Below are 20245 nucleotides of genomic sequence, written 5' to 3'. Positions count from 1 at the left end.
TTAAAATAATTAATTTATTTATTTATTTATTTTTGTCTGTGTTGGGTCTTCATTGCTGCATGCGGGCTTTCTCTCGTTGTCGCGAGCAGGGGCTACTCTTCATTGAGGTGGCTTCTCTTGTTGCGGAGCACGGGCTCTAGGCACGCGGACTTCAGTAGTTGTGTCATGCGGGCTCAGTAGCTGTGGCTCGTGAGCTCTAGAGCGCAGGCTCAGTAGTTGTGGCGCACAGGCTTAGCTGCTCTGCGGCATGTGGGATCTTCCCAGACCAGGGATCGAACACGTGTCCCCTGCATTGGCAGGCGGATTCTTAACCACTGCACCACCAGGGAAGCCCTGGTTTACTTTTAGTTCACTTTTATTCCAAGGGTGCAGGCCTTTAGGAGTTCCATTTGAAAGCGTGAGGTGCTTACCAGAGTCTCTCTCTCTGTCTCTTTTTTTTGGCCACGCAGCTTGCGGGATCTTAGTTCCCCAACCAGGGATTGAACCTGCGCCCCCTGCAGTGGAAGCGTGGAGTTCTAACTACTGGACCGCCAGGGAAGTCCCAGGAGTCTTTCTTGTCAGGACTTCAAAACCGATTTTTATCTTCCATACTTCTGAGGCCACAAAACATCTGTTGGCTGCCACTTTCTGCTTTGTTTCTCTCAGCCTGCACTGTTTGTGAACTGGTGAATGCCTTGAGATAATAAACACATCATTTTTCTGTACCACTGAGAGGATCTTAGCCTCTCAAGCCATAGCTGTCTTAATAGCTTGGAACTCTAATTTTTGCCTCCTCAGACCCTCCTCAGATTCTGTGTCACTTAAAAGCGTTTCTTTGTTGCTTAGTCTCTTTGGCTGTACCATCCAAGAACCCACATATGCTTTGAGGGGAAAACAGCATAGAATGTGGCTCACCTTAATTACTTTTCCATATATCTCTAATCTCAGCTCCTCAAGCTGTGACTGTCTTGGTAACTCTCCAGTCCCCAAACAGATTTGTTTTAGTCCAGCCTTTTTAGCTGTTTTCAATGAGAGTTTTTTTTTTTCCCCTGCAACAAATTAATCTGGCGTTATCCTCCTTTTTTTTGTTACTCTAAATATTGCTTCAGTGAACATCCTTACACATAAACATTTGTCTATATATCTCCTGTTTTCTTAGGGTAGACTTGCCATAATGAAAATTTCTGAGTCAAAGGGTACACATTTTTAAGGCTTTTGATACATATTGTCAAGTTGCTTTCCAAAATGATTGTATCTATTTACATTGCCACTGTCTGTGTGTGAAGGTGCCTAACCCGAACTGTTAATTATTACTCTCTTATATAATATGCCAAGCTTCATAATAAGCAAGGATAGCTTCAAATGCCTGGAACCAATTTAATTTTACCCTTAAAATCAGAGTCGATAATCCAACATTTGTTGAAGATGGGAGCAGATGTAGTTATTGAAAACATATAATGAGATAGGCATGTTATATATGTTACAAGAAAATATTTTGTTTTGTAGAGGCAGTAGGTTGGATTGCTGCCCCAATTCTTGACCTATCACTACCTATGTTCTTTGCCATGTGCCTTTTCACTTCAAAGCAGTGTGGTGTACATTTCTATCCCTTGATTCTGAGTTCAGCAATGTGACTTTCTTCAGCCAAAAGAATTGTTAGCAGACACGGTACAAGCAGAGGTGTGAAAAAGCACTTATGTACAGTTGGACCTGTGCTCTTGCTGTTTTGCCACATTCTTGAGAAGGTACACGCCTGCCCAAGTCCGTTGGATCCAGGAGGGGGGTGAGACATATGGAAGAGAACTGCCCCAGCTAAGCTGCGGCAGTCAACTCACAGACGCATAAGCAAACCGACGGAGATCAACCAGGGCAGTCCCCTGCCTGACATACACACATGCGAGTTGTAATAAAAAATGACTGTTACTGTAAGCCTCTGAATTTTGGAGTGGCTTGTGGTGCAGCAATAGCCAACTGATAAGAAGGTATCACTGCATGCATTTTACGAAGGAAAAAACTGGGGCTTAGATAGGTTCAACAGGTTTCTAGCTTATATTATCATATTAAGATGTCTCAGTAACCTATGAAATACATCCTATTAATATTATTACCATTTATGGAGAGCAAGCAATTTGCCCGAGGTCACACAGTTAGTAAGTGGTGAGTCAGATGTTGAAGCCAGGCCTCTCTCATTCTAAATTCCAGGCATCATTCACCTCATCGTGCTGCTTCTACTAAAGTGGGTATAAAAGGGTGGTGTGACAAAGGTAGAGGCATAAGTTAAAAATCTTGCACCCACAGAGCTTACAACCCAAACGAGAAGACAAAGTGTACAGACACAAAACATTAAATTAAAGTATACGGTAATTTTATATCAGTGCCCAAGACTTTCAAGGCCGTGTCTCAAGACCACTTCCTCTCAGCTTCCAACATAGTGATCTACAACTGCCTGCTTGACATCTCTTAGATGTCTCAATCGTTCCTCAGACTCAGTATGCCCAGAACTGACCTCATCGTCTTTCCCTACATAGTCCTCTGCCAGCCTTCCCCATCTCAATGATTGTCCACACATCAAAGCAATTGCTCAAGCCATTAATACAGGTGACAACCTTGGTACCTCCCTCTCCTTTCCTCCCTGTATGCAATCCATCACAACTATTGCCAGTTACCTGCTAAATATCTGTTAAATCTGTTTACTTTTCTTCATCTCCACCGTCTCCATCAACTTGGTCTAAGCCACATCGACCCTTATTTTTTAAATAGGCTTTTTGAGATATAATTGAAGTAGAATGAATGGCACATATATAAAGTATACAAGTCGATGAGTTACGGCATATGTAGCCACTCATGAAACTATCACCACAATCAAAACAATCAACACATTCCCTCCCCCAAAAGTTTCCTCGTGTCCCTTTGTAATCATTTCTTCCTGCCCTTCCAGCCCTTCCTGCCTAGGGAACCACTGATCTGCTTTCTGTCCCTATAGATTTGCATTTTCTAGAATTTTATCTGAGTGGAATCATACAGTATGTCTGACTTCTTTCACTCAGCATATTTATGTTGTTATTGACATCACTAGTCCATTCCTTTTTGTTGTTGAGTAGTATTTCATTGCATAGATAGACCACAGGTTATCTATTTATTTCTTGACGGATATTTGGGTTGTTCTACTTTAGCTATATGAGTAGAGTTGCTGTGAACATTTGTGTACATGTCTTTGTATGGATGTTTGCTTTCTTTTATCTTAATAAATACCTAGGAGTAGAATGGTTGCATTATGTGGTAGGTGTATGTGTAACTTTTTTAAGCATTTACCAAACTGTTTTCCAAAGTGGTTGTACCATTTTATTCCCTTTAAGTAGTGTATGATAGTTCCAATAGCTCCACATACTCACCAGCTTTTAGTATAATTTAATTTTTAATTTTAGTCATTCTAATATGTGAGTAATAGTATCTCATTATGTTCTTTTTTTTTTAATTAATTAATTTATTTATTTATGGCTGTGTTGGGTCTTCGTTTCTGTGCGAGGGCTTTCTCCAGTTGCGGCAAGCGGGGGCCACTCTTCATTGCGGTGCGTGGGCCTCTCACTATCGCGGCCTCTCTTGTTGCGGGGCACAGGCTCCAGATGCACAGGCTCAGTAGTTGTGGCTCACGGGCCTAGTTGCTCCGCGGCATGTGGGATCTTCCCAGACCAGGGCCCGAACCCGTGTCCCCTGCATTGGCAGGCAGATTCTCAACCACTGCGCCACCAGGGAAGCCCAGTATTGGTAATCTTTTAATTTTTCTTTTTATTCTGCTCAGTCTTGCTAAAGGCTTACAAATTTTATTGATATTCTCAAAGAATCAGCTTTTGGTTTTATTGATTTTTCTCTATTGTTTTTCTGTTTTCTATTCCTATTTCTACTGCTGTTCTGATCTTTCATTTCCTTTTCATCTGCTTAGTCTTGCTTTATTTTGTTTTTTTTTAAGTTTCTCAAGGTAGAAGCTGAAGTCATCAATTTGAAAACTTCTGTTTTTTAAAAACCTAGGCCTTTAGTGCTATAAATTTCTCTTTAAGTACTGTTAGTGACATCTCACAAGTTTAGTATGTTGGGTTTTTGTTTTCATTCATTCATATTTTCTAATTTCCTTTTTGATCCATGAGTTATTTATAAATGTGTTATTTAGTTTTCAAAAATTGGGGGATTTTCCAGGTATGTTTTCATCATTGATTTCAGATTTCATTCCACTTTGATTAGAGAACCTACTTTTAACTTGAATCATTTTAAGTTTATTAAGACTTATTTTATGCACCAAAATATTGTCTGTTTTGGTAAATGGTCCATGTTCATTTGAAAAAAATGAATATTCTACTATTTGGGGTATTCTTTAAATATCAGTTAGGTAAAGTTGGTTGTCTTCTATATTTTTACTTACATATTCAAGTCTTCTACATTTTCAGTGATTTTCTCTCTGCTTGTCTTATTAATTATTCGGAGGGAGGTTTGAAATCTCCCAGCCCCGTGTGAGCTCTGGGAACTATTCCCTCTAATCCTTTTAGGTGATTCTTTCTTTGGCCACTGGGAGTTTCCTCATACACATACACTGATCGATACTCAACCAAAAGTTTGAGGGGGACCCTATCCAGAGCTCTAGAACTCTCTCTTTTATTTTATTTTATTATTTTTCAAATTGAAGTATAGTTGATTTACAATGATTCAGGCATACAGCATAGTGACATATATATATTTTTTTCTTTTTTAGATTTTTCCATTATAGGTTATTACAAGATATTGAATATAGTTCCCTGTGCTATACAGTAGGTCCTTGTTGTTTATCTATTTTATATATAGTAGAGTGTATCTGTCAATCCCAAATTCCCAATTTATCCCTTCCCCCCACTTCCCCTTTGGTAACCATAAGTTTGTTTTGTATGTCTGTGAGTCTATTTCTGTTTTATAAATAAGTTCATTTGTATCATTTTTTTAAGATTCCACATATAAGTATTAGCATATAATATAATATTTGTCTTTCTCTGTCTGACTTCATGTAGTATGATCATCTCTAGGTCCATCTGTGTTATTGCAAATGGCATCATTTCATTCTTTTTTATGGCTAGAACTCTCTCTTTCTGTTTGAGTTCTCTCCTTTCCAGTACTTCACCCTTTGAACTCTGGCTGCTCTGGCTCCCCAAGACTTCCAGCTCTTTTTCTCAATTCAGGACTCTGCCTGGTTTCCTTTTCTTTTGGCCTAGAAACTCTCCATGCAGTAAGCTGGGGAAATTATAAACTCTACCTCATTTGTTTATTCTCTCTCAGGGATCACTGTGCATCATTAAGCATGCTCGATGTCTTAAAAACCATGGTTTCATATGCTTTGTTCAATTTTATAACTATCTCAGGCTAGAGGATAAATCCGGTCCCTGTTACTCTATTTCGGCTGGAGCAGAAATCCTGCCATCAACTCTTGACTTCATGACTTCTTCCACTCTTTCCTACTCTGACCCATTCTCTGCCCAGCAACTATCTTTTCTTTTTTTAAAATCTATTAAATTAAAAAATCTAATTACATCACTTCCTAGCTTAACAATCTTCAATGGCTTCCACTGCTCTAGAACAGAGACCAAAACCTCGAGCACAGCTCACACAGCACTGCACAGTACGTTTCATACTTACCTTTTTAGCCTTATTGAGCCCCAAATCGTCCTCTTGTTCTTTGACCTCTGGCCTCACTACTGTGGCCCCTGGTGCCTCAGGGTCTTTGCACATGCTATTTCTTTTTTTTTTTTTAAGATTTTTAGAAATTTCGTGTAATGTCTGAAACATTTATATTAATATATTTCCATACAAATAAGCACATGCTATTTCTTCTGCCTGAAATGCTCTTCCCATCTCTCTCTCACCTCTAGTTAGATAACTCTCACATCCTCCTCAAAGAAGCCCTCCATGATTTCTCAAACCAGAGTATGTTTTCCTGCCATCCTTTCCCTGAACTCGCAGTTCTTTTATTCTACCTCACTTTTTCACTGATTTTATTATACACTTGCATGCTTATTTAATCAACATTGGACTTCTCTGCTAGATATTAAGCTCTAGGAGATTGCAGATAGTGTCTTTGTTGTTCTTCATTGCAGCTACAGGATCTGGCACAGGGCTTCACACAGAGTGATGAGTTAGTGAATAAAGGAGGGAAAGTACAGCAGATGCTGTCATTGCCTACCCACATCCCCTCAACTTCCCCACTCCCTTGTATAATGATGGATTCTTAAGGAACACACCTGGGATTCTCCATCTGAGGGTTTTCTCCATGAGTGCAGGGCAGGAGTTTCTGAGACTCCTAGAAACAGCTCCTGCAAAATGGATAGGAGGTGAAGGATAAAAGCCTCCATTCCTATCCCACTCAGGCAAGATGACAATGAGGCGGGGTCTGTGCAGTCTCCAGGGCTCCCCAGTGGGAATGAGACACTGATTCCCACAGTGGTGGTATTAATTCCCCCTATATTAGCTTCCTTCCCTTCCTGTGTCACTTCTCCAGCCCTTGGCTGGAGCTTCCTGGTACCGCCTCTCAAATAAACTACTTTCTCTCAAATTCTTGTTTTGGGGGAACCCAACTTAAGAGAACGATACAACAAATGAAAGTCATAGAGGAGTGAGAGAGTCCTGTAGGTGGGGATGATCCAGATGGTATATGCAGCATCTGGTGTGTTCACTGGGCTTTGGAAGTCTGGCATTGGAGGAGGAACAAGGAGCGAGCTCTATGTGCAAACCCCAAGGGCAGGTGTGGAAAATGAGCAGCCCGTGTTGGATTTCCTTCCCTGTCCCAGGAATGGAATGACTTTTCTGTTCCAACAAGCTATCTTTGTTTTGTTTTAAGAATTCTCCTCTCTCATCTTCAGGAATAATCTTCCTCTTCTGAACTGATGAATCTTCATATGCCAGTGAGATCATTTGCTCTTTAGGCCACACTGCTAACGTCAGCCTTATTACTATTTCTGCTTTTACAAAATGTCTGTTTCACAAGCCAGGATCAAGTTCTTGACAGAGGAACAAAATATGGGGCAGAGCAAGTTCAAGAGCCTGGTCTTCATCCCCCCAAACTCAGGCCAAAGGCTGGCGATTCCTCCTGTGACGGCAATCTAATGAGAGCAGGACGAACAGAGGGTTTCTTTTTCCTCCAGAATGATTTAGAATGTCTTTCAGATGATTGCCCCCTTCTAGCTTGGCTATGAATCAGGTAGATTCAATCAGACTAGAAGAGTTTTTCCAAAATTAAAGGAAGCAAAGCCAGCAAGCCTTCAACCTTGTCTTCAAATGCCTTCTCTGAGGTTATGTAGTCTGAAAATACACATTGAAGATCCCCCCCAAACACTGATAAATACCCCCAAATGATATATTGCACAGGTGTTTGCTGAATGAAGGAAATTGTTGAAGGATGGTGTTCCCCATGTAGAATTAGAGACCCAGAGCTCCTCTTAACTTCAGTGGGAGACCCCCAGCAGTGAGCAGCGCCGTTCCACATAGCGTCTGCGTGAAAGTCAACTTGCCTATAGCTGGGCCTCCACAAACCAACTACCGCCCTAATCAGCAGACATTCTCTTGCTAGGATTTGTGTGTGGTGCACAGTGGATCGTTTAGGTATTTTGAAAAAAAAAAAAAATAGAGTCTCATTGGGCAACTAAGCAACTGAGCTCATCTGGGGCCTCGTCCAAGGCAGAGACGTTATCCATCTTGCTGTCTCTCTGAGGTTTCACCTGGATGTAGTGCATTCTCTAGTCATGCTGCCTCTGGACAATCAACCAAAAAATGGTGAAGGCTGATGGAGATACACAGCAGAAACTAAGTCAGGGACTACCGACAACTCTGGAGTCTTGTGAAGGGCTGGCTCATTCAGAGGTTTCAATAGGTAGAGGCGATGGTAAGTGAAGTTGGTCATTCTTGCGGAATGAAAAGACACTCGGGGAGAAGTGAGATGGACCACAGGAAGAAAAAAATTAAAGATGAACACTTTCATTAATGGGTCCTCCCCCGCTCTCTTTGCCTGTTCTCCTTAAGCACCTTGGGTTGGAACTCCCACCCCCCAACCTTGAAGGGCCAGCTGGAAAGGTACCTCCTTACTGGTTAATAGTTAACATGTACTGAACACTTACCATATGACAGACATTGGCCAATAGCTTCACAGCCTTATTCTATCTGATTTTCATGCTGCCATGTAAAAAGGTAAAGAAAAATGTCTTAAAATCTGGCAAGAGAGTTCCTCTTATAAGAGGGACTGTCTTTTGAAAAGCAACTACATGAGGTGCTTGGTGAGGGTAGCAGATACAGAAGTCTGCACTCATCAGGATCTCACTCTGCCCTCACTCCAACCCCCTTCCACCAGGCTGTCCACACTGGAGATGGAGAAATACAAACTCCATCTTCCAGACTCTGCAACAAGGGATCCCTGGGACCAAGGCTCCACCAAGCAGATGCACCCTATAAAATGTGGAAGAAGGAAGAGAAGGCCATGAGGTGGTACCCCTGCCTGGGGAAATGGCAGCAGAGGACTGTGGTTTCTCTATAGCTGGAAGAGTCAGTGGTAGCTTCCATCCCATGGCAGAGCAGCATGATCCCAGAGGTGGGGAGGCAGCTGCTCCCTCGGCAGTTCGGTTCTCAGACATTGCGGGAATTGTTCCTAGAAAACCAGTCTAAAGTCTGTTCCTCATCCATCCCAGTGAATCTCTGAGTCACCTAATATTCCTTAATAAATCCCATTCTGCGTCCTCTTAAGGGCTGCAGAGAAACATTTATGCTTCCCTCCCTACTTTACTACTTTGGCTGAGACGGAACCCCCAGCCACATTCCTGCTCCCTGTCTCTACCCACCTCCTCCTCGGGAAGAGAAGTTGCTAATTGGATGGTCAGAGCCTGACATTCACTGAGACATTGCGCTTAGTGAAAATTCATGCCCATGAATCCTTTCCTGCTGTAAGAAACAGCTGTGGTGTGTAAGCACATGCACCTATATGTGAACACATCTCCAGTATAAATTCCTAGCAGGGGGATTTCTGAGTCAAGAGGTAAGTGTATTTAAATTTTTAAATTTTGATAGCTATTTCTGAGTTGTCCTCCAAAATGTCTGCACCTCATGGCAGCCTACCCAATATCCATTCTCCCTTAGTCCCTTAATAATCAAAAAGCTACATTTTGGGGCCTCCCTTGTAGATGGGGTGGCCAGTGAGATGGAAGCAGAAGTTTTGAGTGAGACTTCCAGGAAAGTCCTTTTTGCTTCCAGTCCTTTTTCCTCTTCCAAATGGTCTCTGTTGTGATGGCAGGAGCTGCAGCAGCCTTCCTGTAACCTTGAGGATGGACACCGTGCACTAAGGAGGGGGGAGCAGGGAAGCCAAATGAGTCTGGGTCCTTGAAAGCCCTGTTAGAGCTTTCAAACAGATCTGGGCTGTTTTCTCAGACCTGAGCAAACAAAGTCTTAATTGTTCTAAGCTACTGCAGGCAGCCCTCTGCTGCTAACAGCCCAAAGCAGTCCCTGACTTATTCACACTGATTTATATTCTCATCTGTAGTGTGTGACAGCACCTTTTCCCTCATACCCTCACCATCTACTAGTTATTACAACATACCCTATTTTTTTAGCATTTAATTAATTTTTTATTGAGGTATAACTGGCATACAACATTGTATTAGTTTCATGTGTACAACATAATGATTCAGTATTTATATATATTGTGAAATGACCGCCACAATAAGTCTAGTTAATATGCCTATACATAGTTACAGAATTTTTTTTCTTATGATGAGAACTTTTAAGATCTGTCTTAGCAACTTTCAAATATGCAATACAGTATTATTAACTAATCACCATGCTGTACATTACAGCCTCATGACTTATTTATTTTATAACTGAAAGTTTGTACCTTTTGACTCTATACACCCCTTTCGCCCACCTCCCACGCCCTAGCCTCTGGCAACCACCAATCCGTTCTCTGTGTCTATGAACTTGTTTTTTTTTTTGGGGGGGGGGTGACCTAGATTCCACATATAAGTGAGGTCATACAGTATTGGTCTTTCTCTGTCTCACTTATTTCACTTAGCCAATGTTCCCCGTTTTTAACCTCTAAGTTTCCAGCAAAATTATCCTCCAAGAAATTCAGGACATCGGGTGGGAGAAAGTGAAGTAGACCACTGAGCTGGAGATTTCAGAAGCAGCCATGTTCAGGGGGTAACTGCAGCTATTTGCATAAATGAGCCAACAGAGGAAGACAAGCAAGTGACCCAGGACCGTCCTGTAGCAGGTGGGGCGGCCAGTTTGCCAGATTCTCAGTTAGGTATTCCCTACGTATGTGTACCAAAGACACTGTTTTTTCTTTGTAACTGTGAGCATTTGCCACTAAAGGATGTGTCCTCTCTCTCACATTCCAGAGTAAAATCTTTTTCTGGAAGCCTGCATGAGCAGGACAATTAAAATAGCAGTCACTGACAGGAGCAAAAGGAAAAAGGCAGTGTTGGGGGAGAGGAGATGAAAGAATGGGATGATTCTGAATTATGCAAATTTTACATCTTCCTCCAAAACTTAAAGTTTATTAAAGGCAATCGTTTGAGCTTCAGTTTCAGGAAATTAATGTGTCTTTTATAATTATCCCTCTTCCTAAGTAGCATTTAATTATCTATACAAGTCAGTGTGTAGTGGGGGAGACTCCCCAAAGCTGTGATTATACCTCCTGCTTATCTGCGGGGAGCGCCCCCTGTGGGAGGAGAAGTGGAATGTCCCCATGGCAAACAGGCTTGGAGAGCCCAAATACTAGCAAAATGTCTTAACATGCCATCAGTAAGCTGGGCAAATATAACCTAAAAACATACACTAGGGGAGGTTTACAAAAAGTATATTTCCTCAAAAGTAATTACTAAAATTTTAAAGACATTTTTTTAACGAATGGTTAGTTTATTTTTTTTTACATATAAGTTTATTTATTTATTTTTGGCTGCATTGGGTCTTCATTGCTGTGCATGGGCTTTTTCTCTAGTTGCGGAGAGCAGGGGCCACTCTTCATTGTGGTGCATGGGCCTCTCATTGCGGTGGCCTCTCTTGTTGTGGAGCACGGGCTCTAGGTGCGCGGGCTTCAGTAGTTGTGGCACTCAGGCTCAGTAGTTGTGGCTCACAGGCCCCAGAGTGCAGGCTCAACAGTTGTGGTGCACAGGCCCAGTTGCTCTGCAGCATGTGGAATCCTCCCGGACCAAGGCTCGAACATGTGTCCCTCTGCATTGGCAGGTGGATTCTTAACCACTGTGCCACCAGGGAAGTCCTAAAAGCATATTTTTACAGCCATTGAAAACCTCATTCCGCTTCCATAGCCAGAGAAACCAGCCCGGCATTAATGGCTGGGTAGAAGGTCTCTTGTTCTCTGCCTCTTCTCTTAATCCAGCTCTCCGGGGCCTTGCCCTGGCCTTGTTTTCTGATCTGGGCGCAGATTCCATTGAGATTATTTGACTTCCTGTTTAGCCATTTGCTTTGAGCCTGCAGATTCCTTTTAAAGATCCTAATACGGTAGATGCATGGGTTTCAAACTGAGTACAGTAGAGCTATAACAGGTTGCTAGAGTTTCTCCCTTAATTTAACAAATATGTATTCTTTTTAGTCATATTTTTGGGGACCACCCTGAATCAGGACAGTAGAGGCAAGGTTGGAAGAGGATGAGGGGGAGGATAAACATGGCAGGAATTTACACAACTTGGTGGTGAGGAGAGAGAAGGTGAAAGTGACTTGGAGGTTTCAGGGCCCGGGAGAGTGTGGAGAGGCTGGGATGGAGTCACACCAAGCTGGGTTCCATCTCCCTCCATTTGCTAGCTACTTGCCCCTGGGCAAAATGTTTACTGATTCTTAGCCTTTCTCATCTATAAACTGGGGACAAATATAATCTACTAGGAAACCATAAACAAGACGAAAAGACAACCCTCAGAATGGGAGAAAATATTTGCAAACGAAGCAATGGACAAAGGATTAATCTCCAAAATATACAAGCAGCTCAATATCAAAAAAACAAACAATCCAATCCAAAAATAAGCAGAAGACCTAAACAGACATTTCTCCAAAGAAGGCATACAGATGGCCAACAAACACATGAAAAGATGCTCAACATCACTAATCATTAGAGAAATGCAAATCAAAAGCACAGTGACGTATCACCTCACAGCAGTCAGAATGGCCATCATCAAAAAATGTAGAAACAATAAATGCTGGAGAGGGTGTGGAGAAAATGGAACCCTCCTGCACTGTTAGTGGGAATGTAAATTGACACAGCCACTATGGAGAACAGTATGGAGGTTCCTTAAAAAACTAAAAATAGAACTACCATATGACCCAGCAGTCCCACTACTGGGCATATACCCTGAGAAAACCATAATTCAAAAAAAGTCATGTACCACAGTGTTCACTGCAGCACTATTTACAATAGCCAGGACATGGAAGCAACCTAAGTGTCCATCAATAGATGAGTGGATAGAGAAGATGTGGCACATATATACAATGGAATATTACTCAGCCATAAAAAGGAACGAAATTGAGTTATTTCTAATGAGGTGGATGGACCTAGAGTCTGTCATACAGAGTGAAGTAAGTCAGAAAGAGAACAACAAATGCTAACTCATATATATGGAATCTAAAAAAATGGTACTGGGATTTCCCTGGTGGCACACTGGTTGGGAATCCACCTGCCAATGCAGGGAACATGGGTTCAATCCCTGGTCTGGGAAGATCCCACATGCCGCAGAGCAACTAAGCCCATGCGCCACAACTACTGAGCCTGTGCTCTAGAGCCTGCGAGCCACAACTACTGAGCCTGCGTGCCACAACTACTGAAGCCTGTGCAACTAGAGCCCGTGCTCAGCAACAAGAGAAGCCACCACAGTGAGAAGCCTGTGCACCGCAACAAAGAGTAGCCCCACTCGCTGCAACTAGAGAAAGCCTGTGAGTAGCAACGAAGACCCAATGCAGCCCCCCCACCAAAATAAATAAATAAATAAATAAATAAATAAATTTATTTTTAAAAAAACGGTACTGATGAACATAGTGGTAGGGCAGGAATAAGGACACAGACGTAGAGAATGGACTTGAGGACACAGGGGGAGGGGAAGCTGGGACGAAGTGAGAGAGTGGAATGGACATATATACACTACCAAATGTAAAATAGATAGCTAGTGGGAAGCAGCTGCATAGCACAGGGAGATCAGCTCGATGCTGTGTGACGACCTAGAGGGGTGGGATAGGGAGGGTGGGAGGGAGACACAAGAGGGTGGGGATATGGGGATACATGTATACATATAGGTGACTCACTTTGTTGTACAGCAGAACCTAACACAACATTGTAAAGCAATTATAATCCAATAAAGATGTAAAAAATATATACAATCTACCACATGAGGTTGTTGTGAGGATTAAATGAGATCATTTCCATCTAAAGCCAAGCACATAATAGGTACTGAACAGATGGTATCTCTGATTATCATTATGGTAGCCAGCCTCCAAGAGGGTCTTCAAAGATCCTTGTCGCTTGGTATTCATACCCTTGCATGGTCCCTTTCCACATGAATCAGTGTCAACCTATGTGACCAATAGAATACACAGACGGGACATGGTATGAGGCCTCTGAGGCTAGGTCAGAAAAGGTATTCTTCTGCCTTGGTCTCTTCTCAGCTTCTGCCTTGGTCTGTTAAATCACTTGCTCTGGGGAAGCAAACTGCCTGGCCACGGGCACACTCAAGAGGCCGTATAGACAGGTCCACATGGAGAAGAACAAACTTTCCAGCCACGTGAACCAGCCCCCTTGGAAGCAGATCCTCTCGTCTCTGTCAGCTTTCAGTTGACTGCAGTCTCAGCCAACATCTGATTGCAACTTTATGAGAGACCCTGAACCAGAAGCAACGAGCCAAGTCATTTCCAGATTCTGGCCCCAAAGAAACTGTGAGATATAATAAATGATTATTGTTGCTTTAAGCCAGTACGTTTTGGGATTTGTTATGCAGTGTTAGACAAGTGTAATACAAGGATATTATTTATCTAATGTTACATAACCATATTCCAAAACATAGCGGCTTGAGAATCACAAAAATCATGTATTACTTATTGTAATTTCCGTGGGTCAAAAATTTAAACACGACAGCAGGAACAGCTTATCTCTGTTCTGTGATGTCTGGGGTATCAGCTGAGGTAGCTTGAAGGCTGGAGGGTGGAATCACCTTAGGGCTCATTCACTCACATGTCTGACAATTGCTACTGCTTGTCAGCTGAAGGCCTACTTGGGGCCATTGCCTGGTACACCCATTGTTATGGAATGAATTGTGCCCCCCCAAAATTCATATGTTGTGGTCCTAACCTCCAGTACCTCAGAATGTGACTGTATTTAGAGATAGGGACTTTAAGAGGTAATTAAGCTCAAACGAGGCCATTTAGAGTGGGCTCTAATCCAATCTGATGGACTTGTGTCCTAATAAGGAGAGGAGGAGACACCAAGGATGCTTGTGCACAGAGTAAAGGCCATGGGAGAACACAGAGAGAGGGTGGCCATCGGCAAGCCAAGGAGAGAGGCCTCAGGAGAGAAACCAAACCTGCCATCACCTTGGTCTTGGACTTGCAGCCTCCAGGAATGTGAGAAAATAAATTTCTTTTGTTTAAGCCACCCAGTCTGTGGCAGCCCTAGCAAACAAATGTGCCCATGCATGTCCTTTCCATGTGGCCTGAGCTTCCTCATGACATGGCAGCTATGTTCCAAAGCCTACCAGAGAGACAGAGACAGAGACAGAGGTGTAGATGCTCTGTCTTTTTTAAGACCTAGTTTCAGAAATCACGTATTATCGCTTCTGACATATTTTATTTATTAGCAGTGAGTCATTATATTATGCCACTAAGTGAATCACTAAGTTATTCCAGGGAAAAATAATTCAACTTCATCTTTTGAAGGAAGGAGAGTAAAATAATTTGCAGATCTATTTAAAATCATTACCATCATCGTCATGTTCATCACATAGACTTTAAGATGCTGTCAGGTAAGCCAGGTAGAAATATGCCCCAAGCAACTTGATCAGAAGTGTGGATCTGGAACTCAGGACTAGAGATGTGGATTTGGGAGTCATCCACATATAGAAATAGAAAGGGAATGTGACCCCAGAGGAAGGGAGAGGACTCAGTCATGAGGAATGCCAGACCCAGCTTGGTGCTGCATAAATACTTGATTTATTGAAAGTATTGGTTAAGACTTCAAAAAGACAGCTACTCAGCCCACCTTGGGTATTTACTACAAAGGAAAGTACTTGTTTTTTCCCAGTCTATTAAAGCTTCCTACCAGCAAGTAAAGCACTACCTAATGCTCCACAACCAGAATAGTTTTTAAAACATGATTGGCTCATAAAATGAAACATCATCCTTGTCTGCAAACTGGGTCCTAGGGGACCCACAGGCTATGTCCAAAGCAGAAGACTCTGCTTTGTCCAGAACTCAATCCCTTCCCACCTTTGGTAATGGGCTGCTTTCTTGGGCTGCTTGGTGCCTCTTTCCATCGGCTGACCATTACTGGCCTTCTTGTAGAGCAGGGTTCCCCAAGCCCTGGGCCTCGGACCAGGACGGGTCCGCGGCCTGTCAAGACCCGGGCCGCACAGCAGGAGGTGAGCGGCGGGCGAGGGAGCAAAGCATCACTCGCAATACCGCATGAACCATCCCCACCTCCGCCCCCCCGCCCCCAACCCTGTCCGTGGAAAAATTGTCTTCCGCAAAACCGGTCCCCGGTGCCAAAATGGTTGGGGACAGCTGTTGTAGAGAACCGTGAACTCAACCTAGGAGCTTTTTTAAAAACTAAATACGACTTAAATTTAAACCTTAAAATTAAAATACATGTTCATTGCGGGGGTGGGGGAGAAATATATATATATAGGTAATGAACAAGATGAGAATAAAAATCATCTATAATCTCACTATACAGGGTATGTGCTGACATCGTTCTGGACTCTTTTGCATAAATATACTCTTTTTAAAGAGGAGTCACTTTGAATGTTTTGGTGCTTTTTAAAAATTAAATATGATATAATATGAAATATCTTCCAAGTGTTAAGTGAATATTACTTTGCAACATTCTTTTAATGATTTCTCAGATGGTCCACGATGTTATTTAATCAATCCTGTATGGCTAAGGACCTAAGTAATGTCCATGGTTTGTTTTTTTTTTTTTGTTTGTTTGTTTCTTTTTAAAAACTTTTAATTTTGAAATAATTATAGATTCATAAGAAGTTGCAAAGATAGTAGAGGTTACATGGAACCTTTCATCCAGTTTCCCCCAATGGTTACATTTTACATAATTATAGTACAGTATCCAAACCAGGTGTTTGACATTGGTATAAAGTTGTGTATGGTTCTGTGTCATTTTATCACATGCGTAGATTTGTGTAACCACCACCACAATCAAGCACCTCAAAGATCTCCCTCCTGCTACCCTTATATAGTCACACTCACCACTTCCCCCTCTACCCCATCCCTAACTCCTGACAACCACTAATCTGTTCTCCATCTCTACAGTTTTATCATTTCAAGAATGTCATATAAATGGAATCATATATATGTAACCTTTTGCGATTGACATCTTTTCACTCAACATAGTGCCTTTGATATCCATCCAAATTGTTGCCTGTATCAATTGTCCATTCCTTTGTAGTACTGAATAGTATTCTATGGTATGGATCCACTACGGTTTGTTTAACCATTCGTCTGTTGAGGGACATTTTGTTTGTTTCCAGTTTTGGGGTATTACAAATAAAGCAGCTGTGAACAATTAGTACAAGTTTTTGTGTGAGTTTTCATTTCTCCAGGATAAATGCCCAGGAGTGTGATTGATGAGTCATATGGTAAGTGCATGTTTATTTTTTTTAAGAAACTACCAAACTATTTCCACCAGCAACGTATGAGAGATAGAGTTCTCTGCATACTCACCAGCATTTGATATTGTCATTATTTTTTAATTTAGCTGTTCTCATCATGGTATTAATTTGCATTTCCCTAAGGGCTAGTGATGTTGAACATCTTTTCATTTTTCATGTATTTATTTGCCATATATATATATATTCAGTAAAATGTCTATTCATGTCTTTTGCTAATTTTTATATTTATGGTCCAGGATAGAGTTTATTTTAATATATATACTGTGAGTGTTTGAAAAAATGTGTATTCTTTTGTTGTTTAATGGAGTGTTATGTAATGTCAATTAGATCCTGTTGGTTTTTGCTGTTGTTGAGCTTTTCTGTATCCTTGCTGACTATTTGCTTAGTTGTTCTATCAGTTGTTGAGAGAAGGATATTGAAGTCTCCAACTGTAATTACAGGTTTGTCTATTTCTACTTTTAGTTCCATCAGTATTTGATTCATTTATTTTGAGGCTCTATTGTCAGGTACATTCACATTTAGGATTATTATGTCTTGTTGGTGAATTGACCCTTTTGTCATTACATCATATCCCTTCTTATCCCTGATGATTTTCCTTGCTCTTGATTCTACTTTGAAATTAATATAGCCACTCCAGCCTTATAACTTATTATCATTATAAACAACACTGTTCAGCCTTTGCACTCATCCACATTTATTAGAATTTCTTGGTTAGAGGTCTGTATGTTTTTAAAGGCTTTTGACTGTATTGTCAAATTGCCCTGCATAAATTTACGAACTTTTACTGCCTCACCACTTGGGCATTATCATTTAAAATAATTATAAATGAAATACAGGGTTTTCCCAATTCGAGAGACAGAAGTGTTATCTCATAGATCAGTGGAGGTGCAGGTAATCATAGTTGGTGCACATCTAAATGAATAAAATTTTCATCTATACTAGCAAAAAGTCAAGAGGTCTAAAATTCATAAATGAAGAAGTAGGGATATATATATATATATATATATATATATATATATATATATATATCGACAGTCGGCAGTAAATGCCAGATGCAGCAGCCCTAAGACTTGGGAATGTTGCCCTTAAGGAGCAGGTGGGTCCTGGTGGGATAGAGTGGGGCTGGGGGATTGGAGCAGAGGAATGGTGCTTTTGTATGTAAGTCCCCCGTAGTATTATATATTTTTTAAAAGCATGTGAACGTATTAATTACTTTGATTTGATAAATGACATCTGCTTGTTGGTTTAACTTGCATTTAAGTTTATCATCAGGCCTCCCATAATTGTATAAACTTTACACCAAGCAAAACCGCCTCTCGAGGAGCAAACTACAACTCCCAGGACTCCGCGGGTTGAAGGAGCGGGCTGTCACCGGACGCAAACTGCAATTCCCAGAATTCCGCGAGCCAAGGAGGTGGGTCTGGCCTCGGGCTCAGGAGGCTGAACCCGAGAGCCTGCGCACGTGCACAAGTGACGCGCGGGCTCGCCAGCTGGGCAGGCGCACGGAGTCCACCTGCGAGCCCCGCGGCGGCTGACCAGACGGCGCGGCGGCGCCTGCAACCCCTGCCTGGACCTCCACGGCTCAGAGCGGGCGGCGGGGGCGGGTTCGGCCAAAGCCAGCTCCTCGGAGGGCCGGCCTGGAAGCTTCAGCCTCGCGGAGCCCGGCTGCGGGGTGAAGGTGAGATGCGCGCCCTCGCGGCGGGCTAGGGTTCCGCCACCCGGCTGGGTTTGGAATTGAGGAAGCGGCCCCCTGACCTCCCCCGGGAGGGAACGACAGGAGCGCTGGGGTGGAGAGGAGCCGAGGGGAATTTGCAGATCGGAGGAGTGACGTGTGATGGGGCTGAAGGAGGTGCGGGAGGTAGGCGAGGGTGAGGGGAGGTGGACCCTCGGGGTCCAGGTGCCGCGGGCCCTGGCGTGTCGGCTGAAGCCCTTAGCTCGGGCCTGGCACTGGCAGCGGGTGCCTACGCCCTTTTGCTGGGGAGATGGTGCACTTGAGGCGCGGGTGGAGGGGAGCCAGGCAAAGTGCACGGAGGGGGCCTGGGCCTCCTGAGCTCCCTTTGAAGGCAGTACCTGGGTAGCCTACAATTGATCCCTGGGCTCCTTGGGGCTCCATAGGGTGCCTACTGTGTGTCTAGTGATGCGAGCCTGCCACGGCCTGCTTGACAGTGCTCGGGTAGCCTCTGAAGGAGGGACCCGGTGGACTCCCGGCCTTACTATGTGTGTAGGAACCTGTCTCCCGCTCACTGATGGGAATCCTCTGCTAAGGTCTAGGGTCCTCAGGCCAGAGCCCTGCACCTGGTGGTGGGCGGATAGGGTTGGCTTACTTTATGCCAGCCAAGCCTCAGAACCTACTTTTGGGGGAAGGGAGAAGGGAATGGAATTGGTTATGGGGTGAACTTGATAGGACTTGGTGGCTAAGAGCACAGACAGAACAGGGTTCATTCACCAAATGTTTACTGTTACATGTGCTGGGCATTCAAATCCTGGCCCTCATTGACTAACTGTGTGCCCTTGAGCAAGTCACTTATCCTTTCTGAGCCTCTGTTTCTTTTATGGGGATAAAAGTACTTTCATCACAGGGTTGCTGTGAGGATTAAATGAAATCATGCTGCACAAATCCGAAGCCCAGTGTCTGGTGTACAGTGAATGTACAGCAAATGTTAGCACTTGTGGTTGCTAACAACAGAAGATGTTAGAGGTGAGATTGGAACCCAGGTCCGTCTCACTGGAACTAGCTGCTCCCTCTGACTCTCGTGGATCTTGGAGATCTTCAGCTCATCCTTTCACATTACAAATGAGAAATCTGAGTCCCACTGGGTGGCAGAGCCAGGAAAGAGCACAGGTCCCCTCTTCCCTGGGGATGGACAGCACATCAGTTCCTGAGTCTTGGGCCCCCGGGCAGGGTGGGGTTGGTGGCGAGGAGCAGCAGAGTGGAGATCCTCATCAAAGGGGAGGATGGGGTGCTGGTGATGGTGAGTGTGGCCCCCCCACACTGTGGCATGTGAGCATTCTGGTGGCCTTGATGTGGCAGGTGTCAGAGTGTCTTTCAGACTGACCTTCTGGTTGGCAAGTTCTTGCCTCTGAGCCTTGCTTTAGAAAATATTTAGCAATAAACACAGGTTTCTAGTGAATATTGAGCTAACCGGAAAATTAAATTACCGAATGCTTCAGTCCCCAAGGGTCCTCGTTACTCTCAGTTGGTTGTCAGTGGATACTCTCTCCCAGGACCTGCTTATCACCTGATAGGTTTTTTAATTGTGTAAGATCATGAACACGAAAGGCAGAGACCACAAATGTCATCATAGGCTTTGAAGTCAAACTTGGGTTCGAAGCCCAGCCTCACCACTTAATAGCTGTGCATCATTGGACAATTCACTTAACAA

General features: G+C 43.1%; 1 protein-coding gene and 1 long non-coding RNA gene across 4 annotated transcripts in view; one reads left to right on the top strand and one right to left on the bottom strand.

Annotated features, from left to right (window-relative positions):
* The window catches only part of LOC309637809, a 201401-nt gene that overhangs the window by 165148 nt on the left and 16008 nt on the right, over positions 1-20245 (bottom strand). The window lies entirely within an intron of this gene.
* Positions 13235-20245, top strand: part of POMGNT2 (protein O-linked mannose N-acetylglucosaminyltransferase 2 (beta 1,4-)) — an 82126-nt gene continuing 75115 nt past the window's right edge. For 2 of the 3 annotated variants that reach the window (XR_014250782.1, XR_014250783.1), the window contains exon 1: positions 13235-18540. The gene's annotated coding sequence lies outside the window, so the exon portion shown is untranslated. The remainder of the gene's footprint in view (positions 18541-20245) is intronic. The other variant, XM_082412884.1, reaches the window with a different exon arrangement.

This window comes from Balaenoptera physalus (genome assembly GCF_965194825.1).
Source record: "Balaenoptera physalus genome assembly, chromosome: 11".
Lineage (NCBI taxonomy): Eukaryota > Metazoa > Chordata > Mammalia > Artiodactyla > Balaenopteridae > Balaenoptera > Balaenoptera physalus.
This window is presented reverse-complemented; position numbering and strand designations above follow the sequence as displayed.